Below are 12,965 nucleotides of genomic sequence, written 5' to 3' on the forward strand. Positions count from 1 at the left end.
TTCTTTGAAGAGAAAAAAATTGGCTGTTAGGGTATTGCCAAGTTAAACACTATCTAGAGACATAACATTGATGGTAACCAAATAATTTTTACCACTTGTATTTTTTATCAATCATCTTTTTTCTCTAAGTAAATGCAATTTGATGAAATATATGCCATGAAATTTTCTTGTTAAACCATAAAACCAATTGGAAAAACAAAAGTGCTGGAAATGAAAGCCACATCTAATACATAGAAAGAAAAAATATTTCAAAATATCAAAATGGTAAAGTTTGATGCCTGCATTAGATGTGTACATAGGTGAACCATGAATCACTGGTCACCATCAAGGGCAGCACAAGTGTAAAGGAAGGTAACCAAATTGGGTGCTCATCGTGTGATTTAAAACAGGTCAAAAATGAGTATTTAGAATAGTTCATAGATGTAAGGAAAGGGCCCAGAAGCCGTGAAATGAAGAATAAGCTAGGAATGTGATTGCATGGAGAAATTTCTAGATATAGCTGAAGGAACTATATAAGGATATATTCTAAGTACTAGTATAGGAAAACTTGTCTTATTGGGCCATACTATACAGAGAAAACTCATGGAGTTTAAAATAATAGAATTAAAACTTTTTTTCTGTGAAGTTCCTAGCAGTAATAATTATTTTGTTGTTTTTTGATAGTGGCATATGAAGACATGACTATAGACTTTTGAGTCGTTTCTCTTTAATAGGATGAATTTTTCTGAGCCATATCAAACTCACATCATATATCATATGGCCAAAAACATGCATAAACAATGCAAAAAAAAAGGACGTTAATAAATTATGCCTAAGACATATAAAATGAGGAGGGAAGTGTGACCCATACAAAGATAAAGAGAAGCAGGTAATAGAAACTGCCTTTGAGAGGGCTGAGGTGTTGGGCATAACAGACTTCAAAACAATATTATAAGTAGGTTCAAAGAACTGAAGAAAATTATGTTTAAAGAATTAAAGAAAGATATGATGACAATGTTTTGTGAAGTAGAGAATGTCCATAAAAAGAGAAATTATTTTTAAATAATAAGGCTGGAATTAAAACATACAATAACTGAAATGAAAAAAATTACTAAAGGGATTTAATAGTAGATTTTAGCTGACAACAGGAAGAATCAATGAACTTAAATATAGATCTACACAGATTATATAACTGAAGACAGAGGGGGGAAATGAATGAAGGACAATAAATAACCTTGGAGAAATGTGGGACACTATTAAGTGTACCATCACAAATAATAAGAGCATCAGAGGAGAGCAGAAAGAGAAAGGAGCAGAAAAAAAAAATATTTGAAGAAATAATGACTAAATACTGGACAGATTGAATGAGAAACATTAAACATCCAAGAAGCTATGTGAACTCCAAGTAGTATATATATAAAGAGATCAGCACATAGACACATCACAGTCAAAATATAGATCGATAAGAACAGAAAGAGATTTTGGAAGCAATGAGAAAAATTACTCATCACATAGAAGGGAATCTAAGATTAACAGTTGATTTGTCATCAGAAATAATGGAGGCAAGAAGACAGTGAAAGGATATATTCAAAGTATTCAACAGAAAACAAACTGTGAATCAAGATTTTATATGCAGAAAAATTATCTTTCAAAAATGAAGGCAAAGTTAGGACATTTACATATGAACAAATTTGTTCAAGAATTTGTTGTTAGCAGGACCATCTTATAAGAAACACGAAAATAAGTTCTTCAGGCTGGCAAGTGACAGCAGACTGAAATCCACATGAAAAAACAAGTACCAGTTAATATAATTATGTAGGCAATTATAAAAGACAGTGTAATTGCATATTTCTTCTCCTTTCTTCTATTAATTGATTTAAAAATCAATTGCATAAAATCATATACATATATATGATATACAAATATCTATACATAGATATACATATATCTTTATATATATATAGAAAGAGAGAGAGAGCACACATAGAACTATATTTAGCAATAACAGCACAGATGAAGTGGATAGAAACAAATCTATATTGGAATAAGAAAATGACAGTACATGGTAACTTGAATGCACAAAAACAAATGAAGAGAATGAAGAGAAATGAAGAGAAACAGAAATGGATAATTTGTGATACATTCTTCTCAACTTGAAGTTTTTTTTTTTTTGTATTTTCCTTTAGTATATCTTGTAATGTGACTTACTGATAATATATTCACTCAGCTTTTGTTTGAAAATGTCTTTCTTTTGTCTGTCCTTGAATGAGACTTTTGCTGGATATAGAAATCTATTTTGACAGCCATTTCTTTCTTTTTCTCTCATCAGTTCAAAGACAGCATTTCGTTAATTTGTGGCTGCATTGTTTCTGATGAGATGGCAGTCATCTTTTTTGTTTATGTTGTTCTCCTGTGTGTAAAGTATCTTTATTCTCAGTGTATTTTTAAGAATTATTTTCTCTAAATTTGGTCTTTGGTAATTTGAGTATGATGAAATATAGTTTTATTTGTGCTTATCTTACATGAGTTCACTGGGTATTTGAAATAACTAATTTGCTCAATTTTTAAGATTATTCCCCTCTTTTGGAGGAACCCTGGTTACACAAATTCTTTATTGTCCTACATTTTCTTTTCAGGCTCTTCTTAGATTTTCTTATAGCATTTTTCTCTGTGTGCTTCAACTTGGGTAATTTCTATTGACTTATTTTCAAGTTTACTGAAGTTTCTTCTACATTCAGCTTGAAATTAAGTCCCGTATCCAACAAATTATTAATTTCAGATTTAAAAAACAATAATTTCCATTCTAGAATGTCAATTTGATCTTTAGAGATTACATTTCTCTATTGAGAAATTTTTCCTATTTTATCTATCTTTTCTTCTAAATTCTTTGATGTATTTATAATAATTTTAAAGTCTATAATCTGCTAACTCCAGTATCTGATTCATTTGTGGATCTGCTTCTATGTGTTTATTTTTCTCTTCCATTCATGTATTTTCATTTTTGACAGTATGTGTAGGATTGCATATTTAAATGAACCAAGGAATTTGAAGTAAAAATAATTTTCCTCAGAGGGGGCACATCTCTTTCTCTGTCAGGTAGGCAGGGTGTGGAGTTGATTATTTTGATCCAAATAGGAATTCAGATGGGGTGTGTTTGCATTGTAGCTGGAGTTTTAGTTTACCTTTGATTTCAAATGTCTTGGTAAGATCTATCCTAGGTGATTATAGGCACCCTCTAAGGGAAATGTAGGATTGAAGCACTACAGTATATGAAGATTTCCCTCTGATTTACAGCCCAGCCCAAAGCATCCTATGCTGCCATACTACTAACAGAATTCTCCTGGGGCAGCATTACCTGGCCAGAAGAATCAGCTCTGAGTTTGGGGACACAGTAGATTCCACTCCATCATGCCAGCCCATGCAACTATTAAAAACTGCCGTATTTCTTGCTATCCCAGCAGAGTTCTGCCCATGGCTGGCCCATTTCTTGGCCATTTAAATTCCCAGACATGGCTAATGCTCACAGAGAAGTGGCACTGGAATTTGCTCAAAAAGTCTACTTTACTCTCTAGGAAAAAAACTAGTTATTTTAGACTTATTTTCTACAAAACTCTCTGAAGTCTTAAATACACACACATTTTACATGTGTTTTACATTTTTATATATTTTTAAAAATATATGTTTTATGTTTTTAAAAATTTGTTCTCCTTGCTATGATGGGAATTAAATCACTTGTGCTTCCTAAATGGATGTGGAACACCGGAGGACCTTAGTAATGTTTATTTAGTGTCTTAAAGAGTAATTGATATATTGTTGCTGTTTTTATTTATTACTAGAAGAGTGTGTTTTACAAGTTATGGTAGCCTCCACAATAGCAAATAGAGTGTCTTTGCCATAACAACAGCTATTGTTTGTGGAGTTCTTACCATAGAGCAGGTTCTGAGTGCTTTCTATAGATTACCTAACTCTATAGATTACCTAATTCAATCCCCACAGCAATCCTATGAGTTAAGTACTGTTATTGTCCTGTTATACACATGGGAAAACTGAGCCATGGAGAGTTTTGGTAACCTCTGGAGGCTGTGCACCCTGTAAATATTGGAATCAGAATTCAAATCCAAGGAGTCCTCCTTAGAGGCCAAGCTCTTAGTCATACTCTAAAAATATTTGTTTTATATAATCTTCTAATTATATTATTCTGTTCCATACTTCAGTCTCTTTTCATATACTCTTTATTCTGCTAGGAATTACTTCTATTCCTTGTTTACAGAACAACATCTATTGTTCTTTTGAATTCAGCTTAGCTACCACTTCCTTTAGAAACTTTAGCCCCTCAGTTAAAACTAATTACTCCTTATCTATTCTCTCTTTGCACTCTGTGCATATACCTACCTTAGCATTTGACCTACTGTATGTAGTATATTTATATGATGTGACTCACCCATTAGTCCATGAGATCCTTGAAAGTAGGAACTGAGTCTTATCTTTCTATACACACCTAGTAATGCTTGGCATGTAATGGTCACTGAATATACGTTTACAAAATTGATTTCAATCTCTATATGTTCCTAAAATTGATTCTCAATAGGAATTTTAAAGGTTAGAAGTCTCTGTGGTGTAATGCACTTATCTTTCTTCAAAAGCTAAAACTTAATAGGTCTCAAATAAATGTTGTCATACATTTTAGAAGATCACCTTGGCTAAAGTTAAAATAGCAAGAAATGTGGTTATTTAAAACTATAAAATTATTCACTTTAATTTTGTCTGTTTTTAATAGTTAAAAACAAAATTCAAGTCTCCTATTTCAAGTTAAACTACTATTCACTCTTAACTAATAATACCTTTATGTGCCTGACACTTCAGGTGGAATGATTAAATTATGCACCTGTAGAAAGATCTCAGAAAGCAGTGACAGGTATTACAAACCTACTATGTTCCTGGGTACTTAAAAAAGTACTGTATTTAAAATTTAAGACATTTATTTCAGTTCATTGTTTCTCTTTATATGACATTCTTCTATTTCTTTTGATTCCTAAAAGGGGTGTAAATTTTCATTTCCTTCACTTTGCTTTGCTTTTTATTGAATTTATACCTAGAGCATTGTACTGTTTGGCTTTGTTAGATAGTTACTTTAAGCAAGGAAGTAGAAGTATACATCATTTCTCTTGCTCAAATGGAAGAGACTTTAAAAGGACATTTTCTTAAAAAAGAAAAAGAGTCAACAGTGAGGCTACACACAGAGAGATTGTCAGAGCACAAAGTCCTTTAAGCCACTCTTTCCATTCTTTGCATGTCGAACATGATTTGTGGCATTGAGTGGATTAAATATATTTACTCCACTGATTTTTAGAGCTGAAGTCCTCTAGCAGAAATTTGGGGTGAGCAACCCCAAAGAACTACTCTTCAGCTGTTGCAAAATTGTTTATGCCCGCAACCCTCTTGGATTCTTTCCCTGTCCTACTATGGAATGTATATAGCACCCAACTATAAGAACTGCTGAGACTGCTGGTCCTTAGAAGGAAGAAACAGAAGAGTTAATGTTGACCCTTTGGGACCTATAATTTGTAATTCAATGAATGACTCCCATACCATTCTTTGATATTACTTTCTAATCTCTCTTTTTTTCTAATCTATATTTTTTTGTGTGTGTTTTTTTTTAGATGTCTAACAAGGAAGACCATAGCCAAAAAGCATGTATTATCTTCCTAAAACTGCCAGATGTGCTTTTTTTTTAATGGAACAGAAAAGAGATGTGGAACAATGATCTGAAAAGTATTTCCTTAAATGAAGGTGTCCAGGATGGGAAGGAATATTTTTCACATGTCTTGGGCAATCCTGTCACTCTTGTTCACAAGGGGGATTGTAGTGTTTTATGCTAAGACAACTATTTCATCTTCTAAAAGGAATTGTTGCCTCAAGGAGACCATCTTGTGCCTTGGGTCTTAATGTAACAGGAAGGGATTTGGCTGATGATGAATTTCCTGTGCCAGTCAATGCCTCCCCTTTCCAGGGGCAGCAAGAATATCTGTTGTTCTAATGGTTTGCCTTCATTTGAATCTGAAAATCATCCCCCCTCCCAAATCCTGTCTAAAATCGGTGTGTCATAATTGATTCTTCTCTTATGGTCAGGCTTTTTTTTTTTTTGTATTTATTTATTTATGCTGTACCAGGTCTTAGTTTTGGCATGTGGATCTTCCCTGCAGCATGCGGGATCTTTTTTTTTAGTTACGGGATCGCAGCATGCAGGATCTTGTGTTGCAGCATCGGGCTCTTTTTAGCTGTAGCATGTGGACTTCTTAGTTGTGTCATGCGGGCTTCTTAGTTGCAGCATGTGGGATCTACTTCCCAGACCAGGAATCGAACCCGGGTCCCCCATTGGGAGCATTTAGTCTTATCCACTGGACCACCAGGGAAGTCCCACAGTCAGCCTTTATAGATAGAATATGGGACAAAGTAATTTTGTTTTCTCTTTTACCACTGGTCATAACTACCTGTACTCCATGGTAAGTTTTGATTCTCACTGAGCACATAATTAAAAAAAGAGAGCAAGAGAAGGCAAGGTCCAATTTCTCCTCATCCCCAAATGAAATCTCTTTATATATGTCTGAAAATTATATATAAAGGAGAAATGGGAATAAAATTATGTGTATATATGAGAGTGTATTTATATGCACATACCCCTAAGTTTATATATTTATAGATATATTTATTTGTTTAATAAAAAATCACTACTTATTATTTGGTGATTAAATTTGAGCTTAGACTATTATCTTACAAGCTGTGTGAACACAGGCAGACCTGTTAACCTCCATGAGACTTAATTTTTCATATAAAAAATGGGGATACGAATACTTGTCTGAGGTGGTTGTAGCAAAGAGCAACTGATAGTGTATATAAAATAATTGGCATAGTTTCTGGCACATTATCAGAGCCCCCAGTGGAGTAGTTATTATTATACTTACCCTGCTGCTGCTATTACTTCCTAGTCACTAGGCTACGCTGCTCAGAGATACAGAATTAAAAAACAAACAAACAAAAACCTCTTTTCTCAAAAGCCTCAAAGTCTATTGAGGAAAACTTAAAAGAGCATCAAAACCCAAAATATAATATAAGTGCTTTTAAAAATATTAAGCAGGTTCACCTTCAAGAAAGTAGAGCAAAGCAAGAACCTGGTGGCAGTGGTTGGCAATAGAACTGCCAATATTTTTACCGACTTAATTGACACTAGTTATTAGTCAGGGGATTGTCCTTGCTGTTAATTATTTTTAATTTGTTGACTATTTTTTGTTTAACTTACTTGTTTTTGTTTCCTTTTAGAGTTTATATATTTTTGTAAAGCTAAGCATAGAGAGTTGTTCTGCCTTTGGACTTGAGTATCAAAAACTAGAGGATATCACTGACCTCAGAAATGTTGTCTTATCCTGGAATTAGAAGGAATCTCTTAGCATAAGGAATGTGTGTTGGGACCCAAGCATTCATGTGGACTTTTTATAGAGTGAATATTAATCAGCTTGTCAAAATGAATTTCAGAAGTTTAGAGATCATAAATATTTTCCTATCATCCCTATAACATTGAGGCAAGTTTCCCAACTTCAAATCTTTAACATATAATAGTTTAAGATTAAAGAGTATGCTATAAGACACAATGGAGCAATTTTCAAAAGACTCTAAACTTCTAAGGTATAGGAGTAAATGTAACCTGGACTACAGTAACATGTGTTAACTCTAAAGGTGGTTGGAGTCTGGGTCAGCAGCTGGAGTTAGCAGAAGGATACAGCACACATATTTACTTTCTCCATTACTTTGATGGGTCTGACAAAGCTTAAAATGTGTATGTTTCTCAGGATATCACTCTTTTACACTTTATGAGAATTAGAAGTTAAGGTAGTATGAGACTTTAGCTGATATAAAGAGAAAGGAAATCTGGTATTGTTCTTTTGCATCGTCAAGCACAAGTGAGAGTAACTGGGAGTGGATAGGAAATGAAGTACTTAGAGATGGACATAAATAACGACGAATCAAAGAAAAATACAAAGAATTTAAGCATGGATAAGAAATAGGGATACTTAGGAATCAAAAATCGAGATAGAAGAAAGCAAGCTTGAATATATGAAATAAAGTACACTAGACATCAATGTAATCTTTTTAAAGAAACAAAACAAAGACTGAGCTGAAATAGTCTTATTATAGTTCCCTTCCTTGTTTTTCTCTCTTAGTTTCTAGACAAGAAAAAAACCGCACTGTTGCTCCTCACTTGCTTCTATTTTTCATAGCTAGAGAAACTGGGAGATAGAAAGATAAAAATCACCCAAGGTGAGGCACCCATGAGGGGCTGAGCTAGGACTTTGACCCAGATATACCTAACTCTGTCACACCACCTGTCCTCTCTGAGTTTTAATTGTGTCTTTTTTACAGAATTTGGGGAAATGTAGTAAATTAAATATACAGATTTAAAATGTTTCATATCTCAAGTCTTGTACTATAACCTCCTCTTTAATCTGTCTTGCACTAAATTTTCGTCTCACTTTACTCGTTTCCTCTGATGCTGGAGTTCACTTAAGGTTCAATTTTAGGAAGTTGGATTTTTAATAAGATTCCTTTAAATGGTTTCCATATTTAGCTAGTCTTGCAGTTCTCAACAGTACATGGAAGAGCAAACAGGGGGCTTAAGAAAAAAAATTAGCTTCTTTAACTATTAGATGAAACCAAAATTTGGGCTCTCTCTCTGACTCCTAAGATGTGGAAGCAGTGTCAGCAATCTAAATTTATCAATCACCTAACATAACACTCTTCATAAAGGACTTTTTTATCTTTCTTATGGTAGTAATGTTTCCTAAATTTCCAAGAGTTGTCCTTTCCCTCTAAGTGTTTTCAGCTTGATGGATATCTCGTTTCTGAAGTACATTAATTTTGAACCTGTGCTGCTACTGCATATTAATTTATACATATGAAAAAAGATGTCAGATACAGAAGAATTCGTTTATGTCCCTGTTTTAAAAAGACAGACAAATCTGGGTGTAGTTTTTAAAACTGTTGAAAGCTTGGCCATTTTTATAGTACATGTGTCATGCCACCCCTCGTATTTCTCTAATGATACTTCAGCAAAGTTAAGGATTCATTCTTCCTTGGATTGTTACTTGAATTCTGCGAGGCAGTCAGCACCGAGCCTTGTAACTCCTGATGGTGTGGAGAGGAAGGTGGGCAGGGGAGGAAGGTGGGCAGGAGGCGGAAGGATGGCAGGAAACATTTTATGATTTATGCAACTTTTATGAAAAATGTTCTCTTTACTTACTGCATAGTGTTGCTATTATTATCCTTTGGTGGGTCTCTGGCATGGGCCACACACATCGTCTGGCTAAAAATAATTCTGCAGCCTGTCTGGGTGTCATTATGGTGTTTGTTTCATAACAACTGCCTATGAATCTTTATTAAAATTCAAGTGGGCTGCAACTTCAAGCCAACAATGGGGCCCATGTACACTAAGAGAGCACAGTCTGTCCCTGGGAAGGCTCTGGCAGGATCAGAGTAGGGTGTGTCCAAAACCAGGCGCTCTGCAAAGAACCTCAGACCCAGAGACTCTGAAAGAGACAGGAAGAGACCATTAAAGTGTATTTCTCCCAAATAAGATATGTGGTATTTAGTTCACTCACAGAATGAGAAGGGATAGACCCCGGAGCTAACAACCTAGTTGAGAGCAAGTTACAACCACTCCCCTTGCTGACTGGCCTAGGGGAGTGAACATTGAAATGTCAGGGGCTTTTCTAAAGAGGATTTCTAAAAGCAGGAAGGCAACAACACAGTATTTTCAGTAGATACATTATGAAATCACAGGGTTTCAATGGTGGTATAGTCATCTTTATAATTGCATCTGTTCTTTCATGTATTGAGATACAACCTGGGTTTATGAAACAAAATCTTCATAAAAATCCAGGAAATATCAAGTGTGAAGTTCACAGATTTAATCTCTAAATTACATGTTTATTATTTTTACATGTATTTTTTTTTTCTGGATTAAAATACTCCTAGAAAACTACTGTGAAAACATGGACACAGAACTGGTTGTGAGAAAAAAATACATAGTTGTAGAATAAAGATTAAAGTTTAAAAGGAATGTATTTGGTATTTAATAACTATATACTCCATTAATTACAATATATTTATTAAAAATATGGGAAAATGTAGATATCAAATAAAAAAAATTATTTCTCATGATCATATTGGAATGATAGCATTAGTATTATTCCACTGGAGCTTTTGGGCTTTTCTGGTTAGATAAACCACACTCTGTGTAAAGAAGTAAGTACAATGTCAATAGAGAGGAAGTTAAAGTAAATCTTCATTGTTCTGTATTTGAATTAAAAATATAAATATGAACTTATGGAAGTATTATATTTTAAATATGATATTATTTAATCTGTTTATGTATTATAACTCTTGCTGCTACTGAAAAGGCCTAAGAATAATAACACAGTCAGTAGCATCTGTCATGCCCAGATTGTGATCTGGTAATAGGATTTTCTACTAAGAAATCAAAGTGTCTTGAAGAAATGGATGATTCCACGTCTGTGGTAGGAGTGGTGCAAGATGAGTTTGGATCATCTTTCATGCTAGAAAGAATGAAAACTATCAAAGACTACTAAGCATATCAAAGGAATACAGGAGCTAACTTGAAGAGCCTTCCATTTATGAATGATAAGACAGTTTATCTCTATTAGAATATTAATTGCAATAGATTGAAGTACATGAAATATGTTTGAATACATGAATTCAATAATAATGTTTCAAAACTACTAATTGGTTACTTCAAAAGATGATAAGACACTACTATCTTGAAAACAGGTAAATAGAGAAGAAGAATCAAACGTGTTCTTTCCAATAGTGGGTAAGGAGAAGTGTCTCTTTATAAGATGTATTACAATTAATAAATCAAAAAATGATAGGCTAGAATATCACCATTTTCCAAGCCTCCATGAATGCATATATCTATGCACTGAGTATCAATGTATGCTAACATCACAGGAAGGGAGACAAACGTTATACACATCCTGGTATAAGAATACAACCCTCCTTAGAGGCTTGCCAAAGAGACCAACCTTGAGTCCCACCAAGCCTCTGTATCCAAGAAACACAGAGAGTAGAGGCACATGCTTAACTATCCCATGAGCATGTGATCAGCAAGATCCAAACTGTGTAAAACTCAACAGGTCAAATGGCCTAGGCCTTTAACAGAGACATCTAAGGAAATAATGAATTGAAGGAGAAAACTGTAGATTTTAAAAGAAATTTTAAAATTCTATAAAAAAAAATTTAAGAATGGGTAAGACTAAAACAGTCAGTATTTCTGGTAGCTAATATTTGTAAAATTCTGTATGTAATTCTAATGTGAGATGAAGTTGGCAACTATCGGGTTAGAGACTGGTAAAGTAGTTGGAGGTAAGGTCAGTTGACTGCACCATGCTGTGAAAGTATGTTGGCATTAGAAAACCAGGGACACAGAAGAAAAAGTTAAGATGTGTGCTGGAATATTTTAGCATTAAGATGGAAGCGTATGTTGACAAGACATCAGACTTTAATAGGAGAAGGGGGAGACTTAATAATCACCCTAAGAAACCTAAAGAGATAATTAAGATCCTGCCAGGCTAAGGAGCCAGAGATGTTTTGATGCTGAACCATTTTGAAGGTTGGAGATAAACTGTCTGGAAGGACTTGAGTATAAGTGATTTTGGACTGACATTAAATATTCTTAAGGTTAAGTATTAGTGGAAATGTTACAAAATGTTAATCTTTCTTTAATTTTGTTTGTTTATTTAGTTGCACTAGATCTTAGTTGCAGTAAGTGGGCTCCTTAGTTGCAGTAGGTGGGCTCCTTAGTTGCAGCTTGTGGGCTTCTTAGTTGTGGCATGTTAACTCTTAGTTGTGGCTTGTGTGTGATCTAGTTCCCTGACCAGGGATTGAACCTGGGCTCCCTGCTTTGGGAGCTTAGAGTCTTAACCACTGTGCCACCAGGGAATTTATTTCTTTCTAAAATTGCTTTGTTTAGTAAATTAAAAGCAGTATGGTGTGGTGTAAGGATCTGTATAACAGATGGATCTGGGTTCAGATCTCGATAATACTATTTCTTAACTTTGTGACTTTGCTCAACTCAGCTCCTACGTCTCAATTTTGTATATAAGATGAACAGAGTAAGCCATCCTTAGAGAATTATGAAGAATACATACCACTAATGTGAAAGCACTTACAAGTATTTGTTGGTTTTTAAATGTATGTTTTTAATATTTAATTTTGGTATGAATTTTGGTGTAAAACTTTAAAAAGGACAAAAATGTTATTAACAGATACAGTGTATCTACACATCACATTTAAAAAATCTTAATATCGTGCGTAAAAAAATAAGTAGCAGCTGCATCCCTTTCTACTTTTTCTTTAATCAGGGTACAAATACGAAATTGTTTTATATTATCCTGATGAATTTATAACAATTTTATTGATGTTCGAGTCATCATCACATGATATACCTACTTAAAGTATGCAGTTGAGTGTTTTTTAGTCTCTCCACAAGATGTGCATCCATCATTACAATGTAATTTTGAAACATGCCTGGTCCCGGGGAGAGAAACCTGTATCCATTAGGGTCACTGTCCATTCCTCCCCAACATCACCAGCCCTAGCAACCAAGAATCTATTTTCCGCCTCCATAGATCTGCCTGTTCTGGATACTTCATGTAATCATATACGTATGGTCTTTTGTGACTGGCTACATGCATTTAGTATCATGATTTTAAATGTTCACCCATGTTGTAGTGTGTATCAGTACTTTGTTCCTTTTTGTTGGTAAGTGATGATGTACTGTATGGATATACCATGTTTTATTTATCAATTTATCACTTGATGGACATTTGGGTCATTTCTGCTTTTTGCCTATTATGAGCAATGCTGTTATGAACATACATATGCTTGTTTTTTAGAGATAGGTTTTTTTTTATTTC

This window comes from Hippopotamus amphibius, chromosome 1 (assembly GCF_030028045.1).
Source record: "Hippopotamus amphibius kiboko isolate mHipAmp2 chromosome 1, mHipAmp2.hap2, whole genome shotgun sequence".
In the NCBI taxonomy this organism is placed as follows: Eukaryota; Metazoa; Chordata; class Mammalia; order Artiodactyla; family Hippopotamidae; genus Hippopotamus; species Hippopotamus amphibius.